Raw genomic sequence first — 24,236 nt, forward strand, 5'->3', positions numbered from 1 at the left:
CTCTCCATTAAATATGTGCAAAGTATTACATAGGATTTTGTATACCTGGACAAACAGTATTCATTTTGCTTTGCTAAAATCTGCTTCCTTTTCTCATTTAAGCCAGTGGCAAAAACCCTCTTGCCTGTAATGAAAACAAGGCCAAACCTTTAGTGCTTCTAGAGGTATTGCCCTTGAAGTCGGTTTTAAACAGCACCAACTTGCCACGTTTCAACCAGTGCTCCAGATCGTACTGACAGCCCCCCTCCTATCTTCCTCTTCCCTCATGGTGCTGAAGTCAAACACTGCTCTCACCGGGGGGGAGCAGGAAGGTGTTTGACACTGTTCATGCCCTGTGCCACTGAGGCAGCGGCACAGCACAAGGCGGGTGCCACCACTGCAGCAGGCAGCGGGTGCCCTGCCATTATCTGGGTGCCAGGGCGGGAAGCAGCCCTTCTCAGGTGTGCTCACAGGTGGCTGGGAGCCGCTGCAGCAGGGCACTGGGTGGCCAGGGGCCAGCCATGTGGACCTTGAGCAGACCCGGCCTTTGCTGTTCCCGAGACCACAAAAAGCATCCTTTGCTCTGCCTGGGGAGAAGCTGCTCAAGGATCTTCCTGCCTGCCTGTGTTACGAGGTGCTAATGCATGAGTTTTGCCCTGCTGTGAAAACGCGTGAAGGTTGGGTATGCACTCCAGTGGTCATAGGTAATCTTATGCATGATATCAGAGAAACAGTAGCTGCCTGAACTTGTAAAAGAACACCTCCTGGATTCTTTTTGCATAATTTTGTAGAAGAGGAATTAAAATAGTCCATACTCACTCAAACAGATGTTGTAAGGCACAGGACATGAACCCTAAAAACCACAGTCAACCCAAAGTATGCAGGGTCGATTTTTCAACCTAATATCATGCACAAATGCTGTCCCTCTACTTGAGAACAGCTGCATTTGTTTAAGACATTACAACCCCCTGCTGATCGTTACAATCCCTGCTAGCTGTGCCACCATAGCAGATTGTCAGCCTGAATTAGATTGAGCCACTGAAGAAAAAAGTTTAAAGTAAGGAGCCTGACTTTGCCCTGAAAGAGGCTGGGAGTGTTCTGGCAGGCGGTTGGCAGCAGCATTAGAAATGCCAGGGCTGCACAAGTACGTAGTACGTCTGTCTTTGCCTTATGTGACATAGATACTTAAGCCATATTCTTGAAAGTGATTCAAGGGTTTTCAAGCCTAAGTCTCATTTTCTACTAAAGATCCAAATTGCTTTTCTCTCTCCTCTCTCTCGATAAATAAATGATCAGCTCTGACTACCCACGCCAGAACAGATATCTGCACTCTACATGCATTCCTCACTAAATATTTCAGAAGATGTCCTAGAAGCTCTTTGTTATTAAGCAGTTTTGTCATTCTGTGAACAATCAGTTATCAAACAGTAGCTTAAAATAAGCAATATCTTTTCTATAGTAAAAAATGTAGGTGTTGTTTTAACTCACAGCTGCATTGCCACATTATCTTTCTGAAGACTTCAATTTAGCGAGTTCTGCTTAACTCTTAAAAGGGAATTGTTCTCCTAGCCTTCTGTGTGCCTTCCCATAGCATGTTTGCATCTCTAGGTGTGTAAGGAAACAAACAAACAACTTGAAGTATATCCAACTGAGTAATATACCAGCCCATGGTTGTTCAGTTATTTGATTTCTCTCCTCAGCTAGTCGGGTCCAAACTCAGTGTTTTCATCTCCTTTCTCCACAGGAGATGTAGCAGGGCTCACCTCTCCATAACTCTGTCCCCTCCCTCAGCCCGCCTCAGCTTCTTGACAAAGAAAAGCCATTCAGCACTCCGCAATCCTTCAGGGCACAACTCATTCAATCAGGATGGGACAGATTTATAGCTCCTGCGCTTGGGTCCCAATTTCCTGCACTGACATCCTGATTTGTTTCTGTGACACGAGGGCTTTGCCGGGATGGCTGTTTGCTCGCTCTGGAGGTGTGTGGAGGAGGTGGCTATGCTAACAGCCTGGGCTGTCCTGCAAAGGCTTCTGCCAAAAAGGTCTCATCTGACCCTGGGCCTTCCCGGGGTTTCGAATGCATTTTGTTAATCTGTTTTTCCAGTTGCTAACAGAGCACCGATAACACGATGCCAACAGCACTGCTTTGTAAGGGGGCAGCATTAAACAAGTAGTAATACAAAAAATGTTGCTTGCTTTTTTTTGTATCCCTCACACTTGTCAGATATGTGTAAAGCATGTGCCATCTTGAGTTGACAGGCCCAAAAAGCAGCTATGATTTTGAAAACTGTTTGAAATTACATCTTCTGCTTGCTATTTGAAAGGCAGGTGATACAAAAGACTACAGAAAGGATTGATACTGCCCGAGTTTCATCTGCTAGCTTTCCCTTAGATTTGCTGGGAGAAACATAGATATGAATAAATAAAACTTCTGAATAATGTTTCTGCTCAGTAGGGCTGTACGGATAGGAAGAGGAGAGAAACCAGTCCCCAAGAATTTGCAAGTTAAGCAGTAATAATTGTGAGGAATCTTTCAAAAGTATAATTAGGAGGAGTTTGAAATAACCTGTGTATGAAATGCTTGCCTCTGTAGAAGTGCTCATTTGAGAGATTTGCTCACTGGGCTTTTATCAGACTGGGAAAGCAAGAACAATTGTAGTGAAAGCATTGTCACCTGCACGGGTCAATGCTGGCTGCCAATACCTACTGCCAAAGTCAGTTGAAGTTCCCACGCGTGCCATAGCTCTGAAACCCAACACTGTGCCTAGCCTGACTTCCTTTACGAGGATGGTGGAAGATTAATGTAATCTGTTTGATATTTGCTCCCAAGTGTTCATAAACCCTTCTCTGAGCTCCAAAAGAACTGCTACAGAGCTCCTGATCCAACCTGTATGACCCTGGATATAGAACATGGCTGAATTAGTTTCTGTCTCGGGTCCAGTAGTTGGACCACATCTGCAAGTCTAGGCCAGGATTTACTTAAATCAGTTGTCCATTTCCCAAAACAGCAGTAGTCCTTGAAAATATTTTTTCTGTCTCTGCAATTCAGCATCAGACTGAGCACGTCCAACATCCCCTTCTGGGCTCTATGCTCAGAAGCAAACACTGTGAAGGAGTTCAGGAAAGAGAATCCATTTAAATCCCTGCGAATTAGGCTTCACTTCTTTCATAGCATTTTCATTTGTGTGTTTGTTCCATGGTTTCTCTTTGTTTTAAATATTTGCTATGGGGACAAATTTCTTTGTGACAGGCTTCTGAAAATAGGGAGGGCAGGCAGAGCTGCAGCTGCAGTCCCTTTTCTTTGTTAGCAGGGAGGAAGCAGCAGTGCAGCACCAGTGCAAAGAACAGCTGAACCCACTACTGCCTTTAGATCACAGCACTGATTTTGCCTTGCGTGTGATGTACCTGTCTTGGCAGAGTAGCTGCAGTCTGAACTGGTCCTCTAGGTGATAGCCCACACCAAATAAATCATAGAATCATAGAATCATAGAACATCCTGAGTTGGAAGGGACCCTTAAGGATCATCAAGTCCAACTCTTGACACCGCACAGGTCTACCCAAAAGTTCAGACCATGTGCCTAAGTTCACAGTCCAATCTCTTCTTAAATTCAGACAGGCTCGGTGCAGTGACCACTTCCCTGGGGAGCCTGTTCCAGTGTGCAACCACCCTCTCTGTGAAGAACCCCCTCCTGACGTCCAGCCTAAATTTCCCCTGCCTCAGCTTAACCCCGTTCCCGCGGGTCCTGTCACTAGTCGTCAACGTTTCTGTGAGAATTAATTTTGGGGCAGAGGAACAGAAAGCACAACTCTCACCTAGGTTAATTAAGGCATCCTAATGTCTTTTGATTTGTTGTTGTTGTTGTTGTTTGTTTGTATTTTGTTTGTTTGTTTGTTTGTTTTTTCTGTTTTAATTCCTTGCTCTGAATGACTTCCTATGACATGTAAGACAATGTTGGTGCAGTTACAAGGAAGTGTCACTGTGATGAGAGGCCACAGCGCAGCCTGCCCAGCGCTGGGCAGCAGCATGGATTTACACTGGATTACAGTAACCAGGAGCTGAGGTTTTGTTCCCTGCTGGCAGCAGGTTTCCTGCTGCTCTCTCAGCTTCTGCTGCTGCCCTAGCTGTGCTGTTTTCTGCATCTTTTACTGCCTTCTTTTTTGGTCCTGCATCTAGATGTGCCAGGCTGTCCTCAAGGAAAGAGCAGTCTTACCCTCCCCTCCAGGGCAGGTACCAAGTCAGCATAAATATATTTTTTACTGCCCAACTGTGCCTATTTCACTCTGCCTGTAGTTTAAAGCATTACACCCACACTGAGAAGTGTCCTCTGCTTCCTGCCTGACTCTGGTGAGAAAGAGGAAGGAAAGGGAGAAGGTTAGAGGTAATGGAGGTTGAAGGAAAGTATCCAGGGCAGTAGGCCAAGTGGGCGCATGGGGGCTCATAATGTTCTGCAGTAGAAGTGGAGGCAGAAATTTGTGGGGGATAGAGGCCAGGCTGTAGGGACCCTTGGGGAGGGACATATGAGTAGGCTGTGATTTCATCAGGAGGAACCTGCTCCCAGCTCTGAAGGTGGCTGTTTTCTGTAGATCACAGGGAGGAAGCCTTCCACTCCTCTCCCTGCACCTGCCTCCCAACCTTGCCTGAGAGCTGTTGGGGTTGGGCTTCTGGTTCACTCAAGACAAACAGGTAAGTTATGAGTGTTGAAAACAAACTCCCTTATGAGTGAGATGAAAGGGTAAGATCTTCTAGTGTTAGTAAGTAGGGTTATTGATGCTCACAATTACTATTTACTTATCTTCCCATGTGTTGCCAAGGTGCACTGGTTAATTCTGAACAGCAAAATTGTCCTGTAAGACCAAATTCTTGCTGTAGCCGTAGTTGCTTCCTTAAAGCAAAGGCTGCACAGCTTTAATTTTAATTTAAAACCAAAGTCTGATATCTTTTACAACAGAAGTTTCTTTTTGAGTTAAACAATGATGAAGAGATTAATGGAGCTCTGTAGGAAGACGATTTTTGATGGAGATGAAATACTGTCTGTGCAATTTCAGATGATTGATTTTCGTTGATTAGGTACCCATCAAAGTGCAGTCAGCAATGCTCTGGATATGATCATAATACACTGAAGAAAGGGGCAGCTCATTAACTGAAGAGAATCATCCTGCCATCCCATCACCCACCCACCCCCACGTTTTCAATTGCTGCTTAAGCGATTCAGGCCTCACAAGATTTCTGTGCTATTTGGAAAAGTGTACGGTATATATCCTAGGCTGCTATAAGAGAGTCCTTGATATGCAAAATGAGGCATGCAAAGATTTCTCTTCATTTATTTTATTTATTTTTTAAAGTTTTGAACAAGCATAAATTATCTTGTGAATATTCCCTACTTTCTGTAGAAGCATTTTGGTATAATCAGAAGAGCAGCCTTCAATTTGGCTATTCCCAGAGTAGGAGTATGCTGCTAAATCATCAGTTATCAGTGGAGCTCTAAAAACAAGGCTATTGACCATGAGATGAATTTTGTCACAAGCTTGATGTAGGAGTAAGTTTTGACATTGCTTTAAATGTTCTCTTCTCAAAGAAAAGCTCTATTGAGAGCTGCTGTATAAAAGTTAAGCGGGAGATTTTAGATTGCATAAATGAGTGAGATCTGATTTACCCAGGCTTCCACTGAGAGTTGAGCAGCTCACTGTCCTTTATGTCTTTGAAAAGTCTTCCCCCTAGCCGCCATCTTACAGTGCAGTAGGAATATGATAGTAGGACATTACTGTCTGCACAGGTTTCTTGAGTTTGGTATTGCAATGTGTGTCCATAAATCTTCTAAAAACTCACATGTTTCCATGTAACTTGTCCTATGCCAGCTGAACCCTTCCTTTTGCCTGTCCCATTAGATCAGCGTATTCTTTTTCAACTGAAGATGCTTTGTTGACCTCAGAAATTTGTTGGAAGAAATCCTAACACGTCTCTTTATGCTGGTAGGAAAGCTTTGTCATTCACAGCAGTGAGGCTGTTATGCACTCACGTTACTTCAGGCCGCTGGGATCTACCTTTGTGCAAGCTTTGAATCTGGGTTTGCCAACTGCACTTTGGATTCATATTTTAGAAGACTAACTAATAACAAAAGTGAAAGCTTCTGCCAACTCAGCACTCCTGCAGCATATTGGGGGTTTTGAGAATTTATTACAGAAATGAGTTTGTGAATATTTATGCTTCATTAGTTACTCATTGGTGTGGAACATAGTATGGGAACTTTGTACTTACTGATTTTCTCAAGTTAAACTGCCAAACTGTTCTTGACTGATATTCCCATATTAAGTGTGTGCAGCTTTTAACACTTGACTTAACAAGTGCCTTTAATTTCACTGAACATAAGTTATTGATCATGGTGCTTGTTGCCTGGAAGCTCCATTCCTGATTGTTAATTGAGCCATTGATTTTTTTAACATTATCATTAACAAAAGGGTGAGTGCCGTATTGTAAAGTGGTCTGCTCAGAGCAGGGAGGGGAGTAGTGTAGCTGGCAGAAGAAAGTATTTTTGGAAAACCTATCACAGCTGAAATCAGAAGTAAAACTCCTGTTGACTTGCACTAAGAGAGGATTGCACTCAATATGGATTTGAATTGGCAAAAGTAAAGTTAACAGAAAAGTTCCATAGATTTTAGGGATGCCAGATCAGACCAGATGTTTGGTGCAAGTTCTGTGATGCAGTGGCATAAAGGCTCTCAAAGGGAGTTCAGGTGTATCCAAAGGCTTCCATTGGGAGCACTTTTTGATGGGAGAAACTGGTGCTGTTCATGTTTTTTAGGGTCCTAATTAGGGTTAGGCTTAGAGTTATGTTTAGGGTTGTTTGGAAAGAGAGAAGGTGCACAGTCTTGTTGTGTTAGCCTGTTTAGCATGACACTAAATCCAACCAATAGGCCTTGCTGAGGAAAAGCTCATCTGTATAAGCTCAGACTTGGCAGCGCGTTCTTACAGCCAAAGAGCTCCCTGTTCGGTGCTGTGTTGCGGCCAGCTCCAGCACAAGCAGCTTGCCTCCGTCTGCAGCAGGGCATGCAGACCACATCAAGGTCATTGGGGCTACGCTGATTTACACCAACGGGACCAGCTCAAAGCTTTGTTTTGTATTCAGTGTTACCACATTAGCTGAAAGGTGCACATTTGGCAAACGAACACACCCAACATTGAGAGCAGGTCTCACCGTGAAATGGAATGCAGTATTCCCATGTTAGAAGTATGACCTGATGACGGTGAGGATAAGCTGGGGATTTAAGGTGAATGATGATGCCTTTGGTGGGATGGGGCAAGTGTAATACATACACACATCATAAATATATGTCCCAAATGTTAGGATACGACCCATACCTGAATTTTCTGATGTACAGTTTCTAATGTACAAAGGTGTGCAGTGAGAAAGTATCTGCTTAATTGCAGCTGTTTCGTTGTCTTGAAGCTATTATGACTGTCCACAAGGTCATCTCCAGTGCATACAGACTTGGGAGAAAGTCACCTAAAAAGCCTTTTGCTTGTATTCTGTCATGCACAGCTTTTATGATTTTTAAATGGAATAAAATAGACAAACAACATCTCAAAGGCATATGATGGGATTTATTTTCCTTTTATCCTTTGGACATTGTTTTTATGAGCACATACCACAGTATTCAGAAAGCAAGCTGTTCCTTCTGAGCAGTCTTACAGATTTACATGGTGATTTTTAAATGGCACAACTAATAGATGGAGTCTAGATAGTTTGAAAGGATTCCTTATTGCTGTCTTTGTAGAGTTATACCTAAAAAAAAATACCTATTAGAGGGTACTGAAGAGATGCTCACATTCGTGAATCCCCTGCAAAACACTATAGCAGTTTGACAACTATGGTGGGAAAGTATTCATGAGTTTACAGTTTTGAAGGGTTTGAGTTCTCTGTAGCTCTCCAGTTTCCAGAAACTATTTTATGACAGTTTTAAAAAACTTCAGCCTTACACTCCTGGGTATACCAGCTTTCTCTGGAAGACAGGAGTGTGGAGAGAGGTCTACGCAGAGGTAGTAATGATTCAGGTGACATCAGCTCTCCTCATTTCCTGACCTTGTGGGGCTGACAGTTTTAGTGGGGATGGAAACAATGCTGATTTCTGAAGACTGTCAAGTGCAAGCAGTTTTCTGCTGAGTTGTAGGAGGCTGGAGATCTATAAACCTTTTTAAGTGCTAAGAGGAACGAGAGGGCATTGTTTTCATTGCAGCTAGTCTTTGAGTCAGAAAGAGAATAGTAACTATTGAGAGACGGACCTCTGGAACAAGGCTAAGCTTTATTTATTAACTAGTAAAATTTCTTAAAAGGAGAGTGAGCAAGCAAAAATTGCTTAGATCTGCTGCTGTGGACAAATAAACAGGAATGCAGAAATTATTTTAATAACACAGAACTAAATTATATTGCAAAGGCAACACAAGTTCCTCCATTTTGAAAAATGGCTGTAAATGTGAGTAGCATTTTGAGTCTCTCCAAAACTAAAATTCTCATTACTGGAAAACAACAACCCAAAAATAAATCATTGGCTGCAATTTTTCAAAGGATTTGTCTGACTTGGGCTATGATGTTTCTGTATTAACTCCTTGGACCTATTGCCAGCCCAACTGGCTAAATTTTTTAAAGAGTTCTGGGTATATTTATTGACATAAGAAGTCAAATACAAAACTAATGGTGTACCCAGTTGGTGCTGGGTAGTCTGAAATTTCACCATAGGATTTATTAGTGTTTAGTCCCTAGTAATTGCCAGTTTGTTAAGAAAAGTATGTCAAACAAAACAGTTCTTCATTAAGCTACAATATAAATTTACTTTATGGTAATCCCACAGGACACCTCCATGATTTTCACTTACAGAATAACTTCAAAAAAGTCCAATTTGTGAATTGTGAGTCTCCCCAAAGACTTGTCAGGAATAGGTTATAAAGGCTCTTTTAATGGCACGTTGTGTGGTTTTTTTGTTGTTGTTGTTTTTTTCCCTATGAAATAAAATTTTTATTAAATTTTCTTGTACTGAACACGTGTATGCTTCCAGATCCTGGACAAATCACTCAGTTTACAGCATTCACAGCCTCTTTGTCCCCTCTATCTTGTTGTGTTAAAAAATAAAAAATAAAACCAGCTAGTCTTTCCATCAGCTTGATGTCTGTCCATCTAATATTATTAATGGGTCCTGAGGTCCAGTTCTGCCCAATGAAGGACACTGGCACATTGATTCTCACATTTGACCTGTCCAGCTGGAGAAATAAGTTCCAAATACTGTCTGGAAAGTTAACACAAACAGCATACAGAATTTCAGCCCACCAAAGGGATTTGTTTTTAAGCTTCTCTGAACTCCAGAATCTGGACGAAAGCTCTGGTGTTTAGAATTAATGATGTCTTGGGTTAACTCACACAGCTTGCAGCGCTCTAGGTACTACAGTTTGATGACTGTCACTGTTGGTTGGGTCAAGAATAGCTGCCACAGACATAATCAGCACGTTTCCTCATTTTATCAGGCTGGTGCAAGAGGTAGGCATTTTTTCCAGGGGACAGAATTAATGGGTGAATGTGCTGTGGGGCTGGCACATGCTGCCTCCAGTTTAATAGCTGAATTAGAATCTTTTTAAAGCCTTGGCACCAAGAAATGTGATTTCCCGATGCTTATGGCTAATCCTGTGGTAAGTGCTGGGAAATCTTGACTGATAGTGCTAAGAGTTAACAGAGACAAAAAATGAAGCACAATAAATCTTGCAAGAAATGTTTGGCTATGTATGACTTACATATGTACATATACATATTGGTTTGGAAGAAATGTTCACATGTAGAGAGATTAATTATATTTTAACCTGCACTTAAAAGGATCATCAAATCTAGTATTTTTTCACTCAAGATTTCATCATTGCTTCTAGTGGCCAAGCTTGGTGGGGGCAAAGATTTATAGCCACTATATGAAAAACTGTATCATATAAATAAGGGGGCCAAATTAAACACATTGATTAACTATCATTCACTATCGTCTAATCTCTTAATGACTAAAGTCTAATTTAAGAAAGATGAGAATTGGGATTAAATTCTGAATTGCTATTATTAATACATGTGTTCATTATATTCTAGAGGAACTCAGCAGAGATTAAAAAGGCACCTGTGAATTAAGACCAGCTATTAATGGGAAAGTTGAAGGGGCTTATCCGCATTAATGGCATAACGCATGGAAGCATTAAACTTTACAGATTGTGTGTTCATGGATTTTGTCTATCTAGTTTATTGTCAGAAAAAAACTGTAGAGCACCTGGAAATATAGTCATGGCCACTATATTGCATTTAGTAATCAGAAAAGCAGAAAGCTAATTAGAGAACTTTGCAGGGCAGTTGAGAGGGATGAGTTTCGGTCAGTCCTGCAGTCCGTCCAAAGAGATAGCATGAGAGAGGAGGGGAGAAAAGCACACTTTGTTTTAACTGGCCTGTGCATGAAGCTGTTTGTATTTAACTCTGCAAGTTTCGGGCTAACCAAGAGGTGATAATCCTCAGTGAGTTACTAACCCATCTGAACTTGTGGGACATCATCATAGAGGTGAATGACAACCTTTCCTTTAGCTTACTCGAGTGTTAGGATAGGAGCAGAGACAGGCACCACCACAGGCAAGAATTTTTTGCAATTTCTTTTCTTCTTTCAGTGACGTGTGCATAGCCCTGTGAAAGTCTGTGTTTGAGAGCTCCAGCCATGTGTTTGGCTCCAAGACACCACAGCCCAGCTGTATGTCAGCTGTGGTTGTTAGAACTGCAAAATACCAGTGGTATCTTCTGGGGAAAGCCAGAGTATAAAAGTACCACCAGAGGACTTCAGGCTGTGCAGTGGCGATATTGACAGGGCTGCTCACTGCCCTAGCTTCTGTGAGCCTGATTGTCACTACCTCTCCAGCTGGAAGGGCTTGTTTCCATTGACAGCCTCAGCTCTACACAGGGGAAGGATGTGTGGTTGTTCAAGTCCGGGTCATGATGAAGAAATCACTAGGCATCTGATGCTTTATGCTAAAACAGGCATCATCTGTCTTTAACACGCAGGTGGCCTTGTGAAAGTGAATATGAAATGATGCTGCCCTCTTGAATATTTGATTCTATACTTGCTAATAAAGCACTCACTTGTGATCTTCAGCCCCTCCTTTTTTGACATTTTTAAGACAGTTTTCTGATGTTTTGCTTTCAGAAAAGAGGCCATTATTCCTGCAATCTATCATTATAAGGAGTGCTGCCTACTTCAGACAACCTCTTGCAGCCTAACTGGAATCACTCGATGATTTGGATCATTAATATATTGCAAAATGACAATAAGAACTGAAGTGAGGGGGCAGGCAGACACAAAGTGCTGATGAAGATATATCTGCTCTACTGAGAAAATTCCACTTACAAATATAGGAGCAACCATTGGATTTCTCTTAGCTAGAAGGTGAAGCTTTAACACGCCTAAAGAGTATTGATTGTTAATGCTCTTGGTCTGTTTGGCAGTAGATTCACAACAACTGAGTCTTCTGCTGTGCCTCCAGATTTTCATTTCTGGATTTTGGTGTGAGGTCTTTTTAATCATTCTACTACCAATGTGTTTTCCTTTCTTGAAGCTTTGTTCATTGTTATAATGCACTGTAAGCACTTGCTTTTCTAGGCCGTTTTTCCTTTTTCTCAAATTTCTAAGTTCTGCTGCTTCTCCTTTCCCTGAATAAATAAATAAATAAATATGTATATATAGCTCTTAATTGGATTTCATAATATCAATGATTTGTTTATAAAGGATGCAAGCCTAGAAACAGCAGTACTTCATCTCCTCATCTGCGGTAGCAGCACTAATCTTGTACACATTGGCATGCACACAGGGCAATAAAAAGTGACATGAAGTAACATTTCAGTGAAGAATTGTATGCAGTGGAGCCAAATCCTGTCATTTAAGACTTTCTGTGAGGAGTGATTTATTGTCAATTTGCAAGCTTTTTTGAGAGAGAGAGCGATTGTGTGAGTGTTGGGAATTATGCTTAGACTTTTTAAGCTTTGCTAGTGACTTTAGGTGTCTCTGCCTTCAGGTTCCCAACTTGACATTCCAGAGAAGCTTGATTCTTGGCACGTGTATAGTCAGCTTGTTTAGAAATGCTGAATCTCATGAAGGATCTCAAGCAGAACACCACAAATCATTGTTTTTGACTACCTGTTACTGTCTGTCCTGAAGACGCTAAAGACGACTGTTACTGTTTCAAGGTATCAGGCTCTGATCCAGCAAAAGAACTTTTTAAAGTTAAGATTTTCTACGTCTGTACAGTTTTTAATAGGCAAAAATCTTATTTTACTCCTAGAATAGGAGGTGGTGCAGAGGCTGGTGGGACAAATCACTTAACTTTTCACATTATTAGTCTTCTGAAGGCACAGATCAATTGCCCAGAGCAGTTTGTTCCTTTTTAGAAGCAAATATATAATCTTATTAATGATAATGTTTTTTGCCAACAGCATGATACTCTATATTGTTCAGTTTAATAATCAGCATGAAACCTATTAACTGCGTGAGATCTAGAGTCAGAAATCTGGGGTGAAATCTTTGGCACTTGGAAATACTAGCTAACTTGTTTGCAGTACTGTAGTCTCCCACAGTTAACGTTCTGGCAATTACAAAGATACAAGCTTCAAAAGATAAGCTTTCTGTTTTGCGCTGTACCCATGATTTACCCTGTAGTCAAAATCCAGTGTAAGCCTTTTTGGAAGCTTGGAAGAGTTCAATGTAATTTAATTTATTTTGATTGTGACACTTGGAAACCTCCTGGTCCTGACTGTGTCTAGCAATGACTAAGTCCTCAGAGCAGCTCTTCTCAAGCAGTGTTGATTGGGGGGGACAGTAAATCAATTACTCAGTCAAGGATTTCACGTACTTTTATTGCAATGTTCTTATATTGTGTTTCTCCAATTTTGACTAAAAAGAATGTGCAATTAAAGTTGGTTTCATCATCAACTGTGAATGTTTCTGCTGAGAGTTAATTTTACTTTCCTTGCATGTGCCTGTCTCAGTTGCTCAATTGTGCTGATGAAAGTTTGAAACTTCCCCTTCATGAGAGGTCAGTGAAGCTTGTAATTTGTCACTTCAAGACATCAGTTCCTATAGCAAACCTCTCATTAGATTTTCCTTGTGCATATCAGAGGTTGAGGTCATATGGCCCCAGGTTGTCTTGTCTCTGAGGGGAAAGCTGGCATTGGAGTATTTGATTGCTTCACCACGGCTGTGAATTTGAAGAAGTCAATCTCTTCTGGTTGCACTCCCTCTAGGGCATGTTGCCTCCTCTACAAAATGTAACAGTGATTGGCTGTTTAAATAGCTTTTGAATAAGTTTGTTCTTAAATGTATTTTCCTCAGTTCTCCTCCATGTACAGTATGGAATAACTTACTGTTTTGCCCTGATACTTTCTGTGTCTGCTTCTCCTTCTAATTTTCATTTAAGTGTAGCAGTAAGTAATTAGGGAATGTCATTTACACTTCCCACTTCTGCTGCCATGAAAAGAATTGATGCTTATCATGGTGCCTGGAAGTCCCCTTGTGACTTTCCTGTTAAAACCATTCTGCTATCTGCCAAGACATGAATCTCTCTGTAATTACTTTCCCAGCATTGTTCTGGTAGGAAGACTATCTGTAATCACTCTATGACAAGTTTCCTTCTCATTCTTCCTGTAGACTTCCACTTGCTGGAGCCTCTTACTTTGGATTTCTTTACTCTGCAGAAACTAGGAACCGAACATGAAGACTTTCCATGTCCATTTAATTTTTCTGCTGGGTGGTTTGTTTCTGTATAAATGTGTATGATTTCGTTGCAAGACTACTTAGTACGCAGTCCTTCTGCAACTTTAGTCTGTTCTTCTATGCAGGGTTCAGAATTGGGCTTTCAGTGGAAGAACATGGCCATTATGAATTTTAATGCACTTTTGATTTCTTTGGCTGAAGTTGATGAGATTTTGGCAATTGAAATCACCCCACTCTTTTCTTTCTGTTGTGTGGCATTTGAATTCACATTTCCTTCTTGAAGAAACCAACTGACCTTAGTGTTTAGTGGAAAGCACGTCTATGAATCTAGCTAATATCATTCATACAAACAGCGGTATAATCTTAAAACATTAACTGTCAATATATTTTGTATCTGTTTTTAACATGAAAAGTAGAAATACAGCTCCACCTTGTATGATGATAGTGTGCTTATCTTTCATTTTGGCAGGCATTGCTCAGAGCCTCCATACCCACTCTATCAGGGGCTGGGCACAGCACTGAAACTTGTGCATGCTCTATACACTGGATTTTGCATTCAGAGACACTTCAAGCCCCTGGGGAAAAACAGACTGTAGTGAAGGAGAATAGGATTACCGTGAAGCTACAAGTCACTCACGCAAATCCGCAAAGAAATTGGGACTTCTAGCTCTGGTTGCTTAACAAGGGATTTGGGCACTTAAATCCTGCTAAGAGGGCAAGTGGGAGGGGAATCATTAGAAAATAATTAGCAAAAACTTGGGTCTGGAGAAAAACAGGTCCCTGTCCTGTTGTTCTGGTGCTTTCCAGATTTGCAGCAATTCCCTTCCCTTTTAGAACAAAGCTCATGTTAGAGGTTAGTGGATCTTGCTAACCAGCCTAATGTGGTTTGTTGTTGCTGCACAATCAGTCCTGCAGCTTCTGACATGGGGTCTCTGCATGCTTCCCTGCACATCCCTAACACGAGCACTGCCTTTAGAAAAGTAGCTAGTAGCAGCAGTCGGCTGGGGAGAGGACAATTTGGAAGAGGTGGGGAGGCAGCCCCAAGCGGAGCGCAGTGCAGCCTGTTTCTTTTGCTTGGGGTACCGAGGCCCAAGGCCTCGTGGAGCACAGGCGCGTGCCTCTGCACTGGGAAGCACAGGAGGGGCTGGGGGCTGTGGAGGGAGAGCGGCATTATGCCATCAGTTCTGGAGGGCGAGAAGTCAAATTGACAGTGGGATAGAAATGGGGTCTGGTGAGTGCAGTGGCTGGTGAATGTAGGCGAAAGGAGCAGACGCTTCAGCTGGACAGGCCCCCATCACCTGCCGGGGCCTGAAACAGGGAGATGTCCTGTCAGAGCCCGCACCGGAGCTGCTCTGTCTAGGCCCCACTGCGCCATCTGCCACGGGCCTCCGCTGAGCCTGCAATCAGCAGCTCTCTGGTGCCCTGAACTCGTGCTGTGGGCATGGAGGTTAGCGAGGGACTTGGCTACAGGACCTGCAGCTGCCAGCCGTGCTGGGCCGGGTTTCTGTGGGAGAGTGTGATGGCAGGATGACCGTGCAAATGCAGCACCTGCTGCAGCAAGGATATGAAGAGATTTATTCTCCACACGTTTCACTGCCCCAAAAACACTTAAGTGATGAGGGACTAAGTGTTTTCTGATTCTTTGAAAAGTATTTGTACTTAAAAAATAAATAAAAGGGAAAGGAAAGTCATGAGCAATGAAAGACTTAAGGACCCACTGAGGCACTGGATGCTGATTTTCCTTATCTTCTTAATTGCAAAGAATCGATTTCTATCCATAAATTTTTCATGATCTGGTGACAACAGAGTATGAGAAAGACTGTAAGGGTCCTCTGTGCAAATTCCTAGCTGTTCTAAATGTATATACAAAGACCTAGTCGTAGTCTTGTTGGCAGGCATTGTATCTGTGCAGGTGGGGTGTCAAAAAGAGCAACATTCTTCAGCCTAATACACAGAAGTGGAACTTCTAATTCTTTCCATTTCTTTCAAAATCCATGCAGTGCGAGCGCTCCTGTTAAGCATATTTGACTGAACAGGTTGCAAAGTCTACATATTTAAAAACATATAATAATTTAATAGATTAAAAAAAAAAAATCAAGTAACGTGACATTTGTCACTAAGCAGAGAGGCAAACTGTTTGTGTTTCTAATAGGAGCCACTGGGAAAGAGAGATCTGGGGGAAAAATCAGCCAGAGGGAATAGGCTGATGAAAGCTGTAAGTTCTAAGAGGGTTTTATTTCTTTGCTGCTTTGTAGTTCCTGTGGGTAAGCGAGTAAACCTGACAGTTCAAACTACATTTTCCTCAATATCTCAAAATTCATTCAACCTCCCATGTTACTAATTATTTTTCCACCTGAGAATCAGCTATTTTGTTTCAGGCTACAGCAAGGAAGAAAGATGCAGCTTATTACCAGGGTCAAAAAAAAAAAAAAAAAAAGGAACTCTATCCTTGATAGCATGCAGCATTTTGTAGAGTACCAGTTCCCTTGTTTTTGCATGGGTACTTACAGTAAGCTGTTAGCACCTGAGAGGAAGGACAAAGGAGGTGAATCCTTTTCTTTCCCCTCTTGAACAAATATGCTTTCTTATTTAAAACTCACTGATTCCTGTAATGTTAAAATATAATGCATTCAGGAGATTTTCATCAACAATAGAAACCAGTAAGTTGGTGCTGAGAACTGTGGAAACCATGAGCATTAATTACAATTCTTTTTTAGAAAGAGTTACACAAGCTTTAAGTCTCTAATTAGGCACCATATTACTTTTTTACACATTGATAAGGAAGAAAATTCTAGATTTCTGAGCTAGCCCCCTATCTTTGCTTTTTCATTCCTTTGAGTCCTTGGTGCTCTGAGAGTACCAAAAGAAAGGATAAAGTAAAAGGATGGTGTCCAGAACAATAGCTTAATGGTTCAGTTGATCTGTGCAAATTCTGCTGTCATAACATGCATAAGAAATTTCAATGGATAATTCATAGAATGGATACAAATTCAAGTTGCCATTATTAAATGTTTTGGATTTGTGGTTTAATAGCAAAGGTGAGGGACAGGAATTGAGGTGATCTAAGGACAGGCCATCCTAAAGATACAAGTAGCAAACAGTAGCTTGAGAAATTATTTATTGATATAATTTATAACCAGCCTTCAGAAATGCAACCTTGTAATGATGAAATGGGACTATTCAGAGAGCTAATGCTGTACAGTAAGGTCAAGGCTGAAATACAGAAATAATACACTCTGTGGTTTCACAAGGTCCTAGAACACCTTAAAATACAAGTTCACAGTACTTCTAACCAGCCTTCTGTGGAGCTGCCAGTTTCATTGCCATTTTCCTAGGAGACTTTTCTAGTCCAGTGAAGAAATGGATGCCATAAGAGCTAGGCGTGGGTGTGCTTGGTGTTGCTCACAGATATTTTCACAGGATTTTCACAGATTCCCAAAAGACATAAAGACTCTACAGATGTTAGTGAAGATGTGTGATTATTGGATCATAAACCTTACGATCAGGGCCAGTACAGTTTTTAATGAGAGCTTCCAAAAATCTGTGGAAGCTGGTCCAGTGTTTTGTGGAATGTTTTTCATATCTCCCATCCCACTTACCAATGAGGAGATCTGAGGATGAATTTGAGGAAAAGATACTTGTAAATCATGACAGAAACTGTTTTGTCGTGTATATCAAGCATGCTTATTTCCCATTCACCTGTATTTTCAAAACTCTATTCATATAGTCACCAAAAAAAAAAAAAATCAGTCAAAACTTTTACCTTATATTTTACCAGTAGATTTAATGTACTAATCTGTTTCCTTAGATCAATTACAAATAGATAACTGCATTAGGAAATGAAAAAATCTTGTGTATGTATGTGTTTTCAAAGTACAGACTGCCATGTTAAAGTCAATTATGCTGAAGATCTAACAACTTAGTCCACAATATGCAACTTCTGAGAAGTGGAGAGCATGACAACAGAAGATGTCTAATTCCTCTTTGAATTACTTGACACACCAAGTATCCAATTTCTATCAAAAGAACCAAGAAAGTTTCATGAGATATTCCTATGCAGGTAACATATTTAATTTAGCTAATTCTTTTTATCATCTGAGAGCAAGATAAACTGAGAAATTCATGGATGTAAGAGTTGAGCAGGTTCTGTCACTTCATTTGCACATTAAGGGTGATAGAGTTTTTGCTAGTTTTAGTATCTGTGATTGAATCACTGCTTCTTACTACAGTAAGTGATTATAATGTGATCAAGTAGGTCAGAGAGGTGACAACTTTTTCTTGTAACTTGTACATTTTTGTGTCCAGTATTTCACTGTATTTCTGTGGCAGAGAGCTTGCATACTGAATGTCCTCCCTGATAAGTGGTGTAGCATCAAGTGAAAACAAGACTTAACATCAGTGGGTTTAGAAAAGAGTTGTCTTGCCATCATTAGAGGAGGCCAGTTCATAACGGAATGATGTGGTCTGAGATGTTTCTGTGGTCAGGCTGTGTTTAAATGAAATTGGAAGATTTGATGCTGAGTTCTCTCTTTACCTTCTGTCCTCAATAGCTGACTTTGTGAAACTATTCTGTGTTACTCTGTGTAGTTAGCATAAAGAACAATTCATACAAGTGTTCTTCAGTCTCCTTTCAGCATTGAACGGCCAAGCAAGGGTTATTTAGATGAAGGAGAATGTTACATGTTGTTAGTTTCTTCTTACTTGGCCTATCCTCAAGAACTTCCTTCACTTGGATATTTAGCAACTAGCTAATTAAAGAATGTTCTTGCTTTTTCAAGCATCTTCAACTGCCTAGGTAGAGCAACTACAGGGAATTTAGGTGCCAAAGTCCATTAAGAAAAAGGTGTCTGCAGTTCATTGGAGGGGGCAATTTTGTTACTTTCTGTGCAGCCTGTGTGCAAAGACCATAAGGGGGGAAATAACCAGCACAGTGAAAATAGATCACTTGAACATTTCCAAGTAAGACTTTTTGATGAGATTCCCTTTTAATGGATTATTAAGGGAATATCTGCAGAAATAAGATTTTCTGTCCATTTTCTGGAGGATGGCAAAAAGTGACAAAAGCAGAACTAACGCCAAATACTGTAACTTTACTGACTTTATTGAAATTGCTGCCAATGTCAATTGATAGAAGGAAGACTTGAAGCTGTCTCGCAGTAACTTTGTCATTTCCCTTGCATTAAAAATATAGTATCAGGTTATGACTCTTTTTTTTTTTTTTTTTTTTTTTTTTTTTTTTTAAGAATTTGAAAATGAGACAGCCCTTAGCTACTTACACAGTGATTTGGGTAATGTGACCATTGCACTGGGTTTTCTCAGATATTTGGCACGTTTAATGAATCTCTTAGACACTTCATTTTCTTTGTAAGTGCCAGTTATCAATCTAAGGTAATGGTGGACAGCTTAACATGAACCGCCACGGAAGTTTATAAAATCATCATGTCAACGTTGTACTTTTCCAGCAGAGTTAGGGGATTACAAGAAAACGATATTGTGATTTAATTAAACAGTGTATATATTAATATCTAGCTGTTCCTCATTAGTTATTCTTTATAGTGGCAAGTTATAGCCATCATTTTATGGTGCCTTTACCTTGTTGTGCTTGGTGTTGGGAAGTTCATTAGATGACCTGAAAACTTCAGGTATTAAATTGGATGAGGGATCTATATGTAGTCCAAATGATGATTTTTCCCACCCATGTAACACTACCCTTAATGTGTTGCCAAACAAGATTTCAGTCACAGTCGATTGTACAAATATTTTAGATGTGATTTCATGTTTTTACTTTTTCAGTCATCAGTGGAAAGAGTAGTGCTACCCTATACCTCTTTGAACATCTGTACATTCAGGGTTCCCGTATTCTCTCCAAATCATTAAGGTTCTCTGTTACTGTTTTTTGTATTTAACTTTAAATCTGAAAGCACCAAAACCTTTGCTAGCTCACTAAGCACACACCCATGTGGACTCTCCTGGAGCAGCACCAAGGGTGGGTATAGAAGATCTTGCTGTAGGTTAGGGATGCCAGTAATAGCCAGTCAGAGTGCCCTGACTGGGTGTTACTGGGTATTAGTAATCCAAATGGGCAGAGGGATTAGACTCAGATTAAGTCAGTGACACTAATCTCAGCCACCACCACTGCAGAAAAACTCCTTTGAACCTAGTTTTTTATTTTAGATCAAAAAAATATTTTTTTCTTTCTAGTAGTCTTGATAGCTCTTCAGCAATGCTAATTAATGAGCGTTCAGTTTTCCCTGAGGTAACAATAGATTTGCTCTAGACTTTTTAGGAACATTTTTGGCTACTCTTGCAGCTACCCTCAGTTATTCTTTTTTTATTCTGAGATCTGTGTCAAAATAAATCCCATTCCCTCCAGGATACTTGAGGGCTGATGGAAGTGTAATATTTGATGGTTGTATTCTCTGTCTGAATCTATCTAAATAAATGAGCGCTGTCCATGATTTTGCTTTTTTAAGGTAATCTCACTCCTGAAAATGATTTAGCTTAAATTTACAGCTTGGCAATTTTAGTGTCTATCAAAATTCTTGTAATAATGTGAAAATACTTGTTTGTTTTGTAATGTGTCTGTATTTTCTTTGAAGAGATAGGCATCTTTGTCACTCTCTCAAGGAACTGTAAAACTTACTTTATGGTAAAATCAAGCAGTTTGAAATATCTACAGTGCTGAGAACTAGAAAGCTGTAGAAAGATATTAAATTCTTTGCCTTTAAGAATTTGCAAACTAAAGAAAAATACACAAATGTACACAACTCAAAGAGGATTCAGTGTGATATAGAATAAAGCAGCTTGATAAAAGATTAGAAGTGGCTTTTGTTGAGCCACTTCATTGGAGTCTTGGAGGACTGAACACTGAGCAAGGCTTTGGACCTGAGGGAGATACTTCAGCACACGGAGCTGCAGGTACTCTTAAAAATGTTTTCCTAAATCATGGTCTTCTTACTCTTGGATGATGCTGATTGCTTGAATGAAGAACTGCCCTCTTACAAAAGAAAGGAAATGTCATTGAAAACTGCAAATGTTTAACTCTCCTCTCTCACTCAGACCATGTGTATCCCCTCAAGCCAAGAAATGGGTGCACATCTCAGTCCCCATTACTAGAAGGCCATTACCATCTGACAAAATTTGGCCTTCATATTCTTAATTAATTTTGCACTGGAAATTTTGTAATGTTATGCAAGCAACAAGAAAGTGATCTGTTCTTGCTACATACTTAAAATAACTATGATTAAAGGTACCTAGCAAAAATTAGCAGCAGTGATAGAATCCTAGGATCATTCGGAAAGTCTCATCTAGTCCAAACTCGTGCTTAAGGCAGGGTCACTTATGAGATTAATGTGCTTCCAAGTATTTTCTTTTTATGCTTCCCAGCAGATCACAGGTTAATTCCGGCAAAGTGATAATTTCACCAAGTGTCAATCATTTCTTTAGAAATTCAGCTATTATCACTTTCATATGCTTTTAATTCACAGGTTAACTATGGGAACTTGGTAATGTATAGTGACAATTCTGTAGACCTTTAAAATGTTACACTCATTATTATACTAACTTTTCTCATAGTTCCAACAAGTGCTAGAAATACTATTGTTATGATAAGTTATGGATCCCCAGTGGAGGCATTTAATTTCATGGCATGTTAAAGGCTATAACAGCCTATTAAACCAGGAAAAAAATGTTACTTTTCCACACCAAAAAAAAAAAAAAAAAAAAAAAAAGGAAAAAAAAAAAAGAATGAAATGCTTAGTGGCATTTCTCTAAGAGAGCAATTTATCAAAACCCAAATCTTAAAGATAAGATTTTTTTGGAAGTAATGCATTCTTCAGGGGCTAACAATGAGAATGGTGTGGCCATCCTTTTTAGCAAATGTTGACTGTCATTTCTAATTCAGAAGAGACATCAGTGGTAGCTGATGAGAATCTAAGCTAATGCTGAAGTATGTATACGATCTTCCTTTCATCATTCTTAGTAAAATAGCCCCCAAAATAGGACAATGATTCTGCTGATGTGTGTGATTATAACATTGGTGCATAACCCTGTGGAGGTATGATCAGTGCTTGGCTTTGCTCACATAAACCAAAATTGAAACCAATTTTGGTTTCAAAACATGGGTAAAGCTGCAGCATTTGTGGCAGTCTTTTGGGAGCTTCCAAAAGTTAGTTATCCCTGTGTGAACCTTGAACAGCACTTGTAGGTTTGACTGAGAATCCGAAAATACCTCCCCACACCACTAGAAGTGACAGAGCACAGCTGCTTGCTTTTCAGCTCCAAAGCCTTTGTATTTTGCTTGCAGCCCTGTGTCAAAAGTACTTACATTGGAGAATGTAAATAACTGAAGATGAAAGGTGATTTTCTTACAAGGGAAAATAAGAGATGAAATCTTTAACAACCTCACTCCTCTATGTTGTTTCCCAAGTACCTGTTTCAGTGCCCATTGGAGCCAACAGGAAACTTTCCAGTGGCTTTAGCAGATATTGTGCTGATTCCTGAAGCTTTGGCTGTAAATGAAGAATCTTACAAAGCTGAAAAGCTGAAAGATTTAGGAATCTGGGGTAGGATTAAATATTAACTTCAGCCTGGGTGGTACCATCTGGAACTCACTCACAAAGGATGCTAATAAACAGGTTAAAATGAAATAAAGATTAATAATAATAACACAGCTTGAAAATCACTGACATCCTGTCCTATCCCTTCCTCAGGTGAACAATAATATTGTCCTTTATTTTAGATTTAAATATTTCAGATAATCTCATCAGCTCAATTTTTTAACACATCTATGATGTCCTGGAGGTGCTACAGTGGGAAAGAATGGTTAATAATGGTCTAGCCAGTCAGGGGTCATTGTAAGGTAGGATCATTCTGGTTTGCTTGGGAGAAGTTGTAAGGAAATTTGAAGATTTGAGGTGTAGCAGCTGGCAGAAAAATGATCTAATGTGAAAAGGAAGACTGGTCACCATCATTGCATGGCAGGAGTTTTGAATAGTAGGGCCAGCAGCCTGAATATGGAGCAACTCAACTAAAGAGCAAATCAGAAGTTTTAGTAGTTAAGGTGGGAAATAATTTGTAGCTTTATCAGTGAAGGAGCTGTATGTATAGAGGGAATGTGGGGCCATGAATTGAAAGCAGAATGATTTAGTACAGCAGGATTCTTTTGAGAGTATAATGAGCTTCTGCCCCTAAATTAAAACTTTTCTTTAAAGATTTTGAATCCAAAAATAACTATCAAGGGAGTTTCACAGAAGCATTAATTACTTTCATTCCTAAATCTGACAGTGATCCAAATTCATGTTCCAACTACCATCCCTTTTCCCTTATAAATTAAGGTTGCAGAGTTAAATTATTGGCTTCAAGGACTGCAAAGGCAATTTTCTACATCATATCTCATTCCCAAGTTGAATGTTACACGTAGATTATGCACAAACAATGCTGAAAACCTTTATAGCAATATCCCTTGAGCCAGTAAACTCTTTGTCTACTAAACAGAAATTCCTAATGATACTGTGAATGTATGTGACTGCCTACAGTGAGATTACCTCTTCTCTAACCTTCTGGTAATCTATCTTTGGCCAATATTTGGTTCATCTATTTTTCTCCTTTTTTACAAGCCTATGATTTTTTTACAAGTACAATGATTTTTTGAGTGGTATTTCCTCGTGGTCCTTATTACCCTTTTTCTTTTGGCTTTGCTGAGTGTTTTTGCTTAATAACACAAAGGGATTGTCAGAAGACATGGACGTATCTTTCAGATACATACTCTGTTTCAGTTATCAGTAACATGGATTGTTTGTTTGTTGTTGTTGTTGTTGGGCTGGGGAAAAAAAATGTTAGTTGCCTGTGGTAATTTTATTCAAATATACAAGGATCTGGTGTCACTTCAACTGAAGACAGAATGGGTGTCCATATCATACACACTTGTTATTTAACATATCCATTGGTTGAAAGAGTGGTATTTTTTTCTGACTGAGCTTAGTGCTCACAACTGCAAACAGCTGGATTTATCTCCTGTTCATGGTAAAGTCTAAGCCTTCCCATGATTGTCTCTGTCAAGAATTCAATGCAGAATTCAATGCAGAGGTCCATCTACCTTCCATTCCTTTCTTTGACATGCTAAACACTACTCTCAGTTTAAGAGACGGGAATGCATTCTGCACTTTCTTTGGTGGGTGAATCATGAAGGCACATTTCCCTGCTTGTTGGCTGGGTCGTCTGGGCTGATGCAGTGGTTGAGGTCACCCAAGTGCTATGCTGATGACCCACTGGTCTTGGCTGGGCGCTCTGTTGTCTGCTGGTGAGGTACTTTAAACTACTGCTTGAACGGAATGTACTATGTAGGCAAAGACATCTTCGGGCTGTTTAACTTCAGATACTTTTATTTTGCTATGTTTTGTCAGCAAATAAGTGTAATAAGAATATCTGAGTATAATAGTAGAAGAGCAGCAGCTTCTTGGGACTGTGCACCATCTGGGCTGTTCTTGCAGGCCTAGGTCT

This window comes from Aythya marila (genome assembly GCF_965140915.1).
Source record: "Aythya marila genome assembly, chromosome: 15".
In the NCBI taxonomy this organism is placed as follows: domain Eukaryota; kingdom Metazoa; phylum Chordata; class Aves; order Anseriformes; family Anatidae; genus Aythya; species Aythya marila.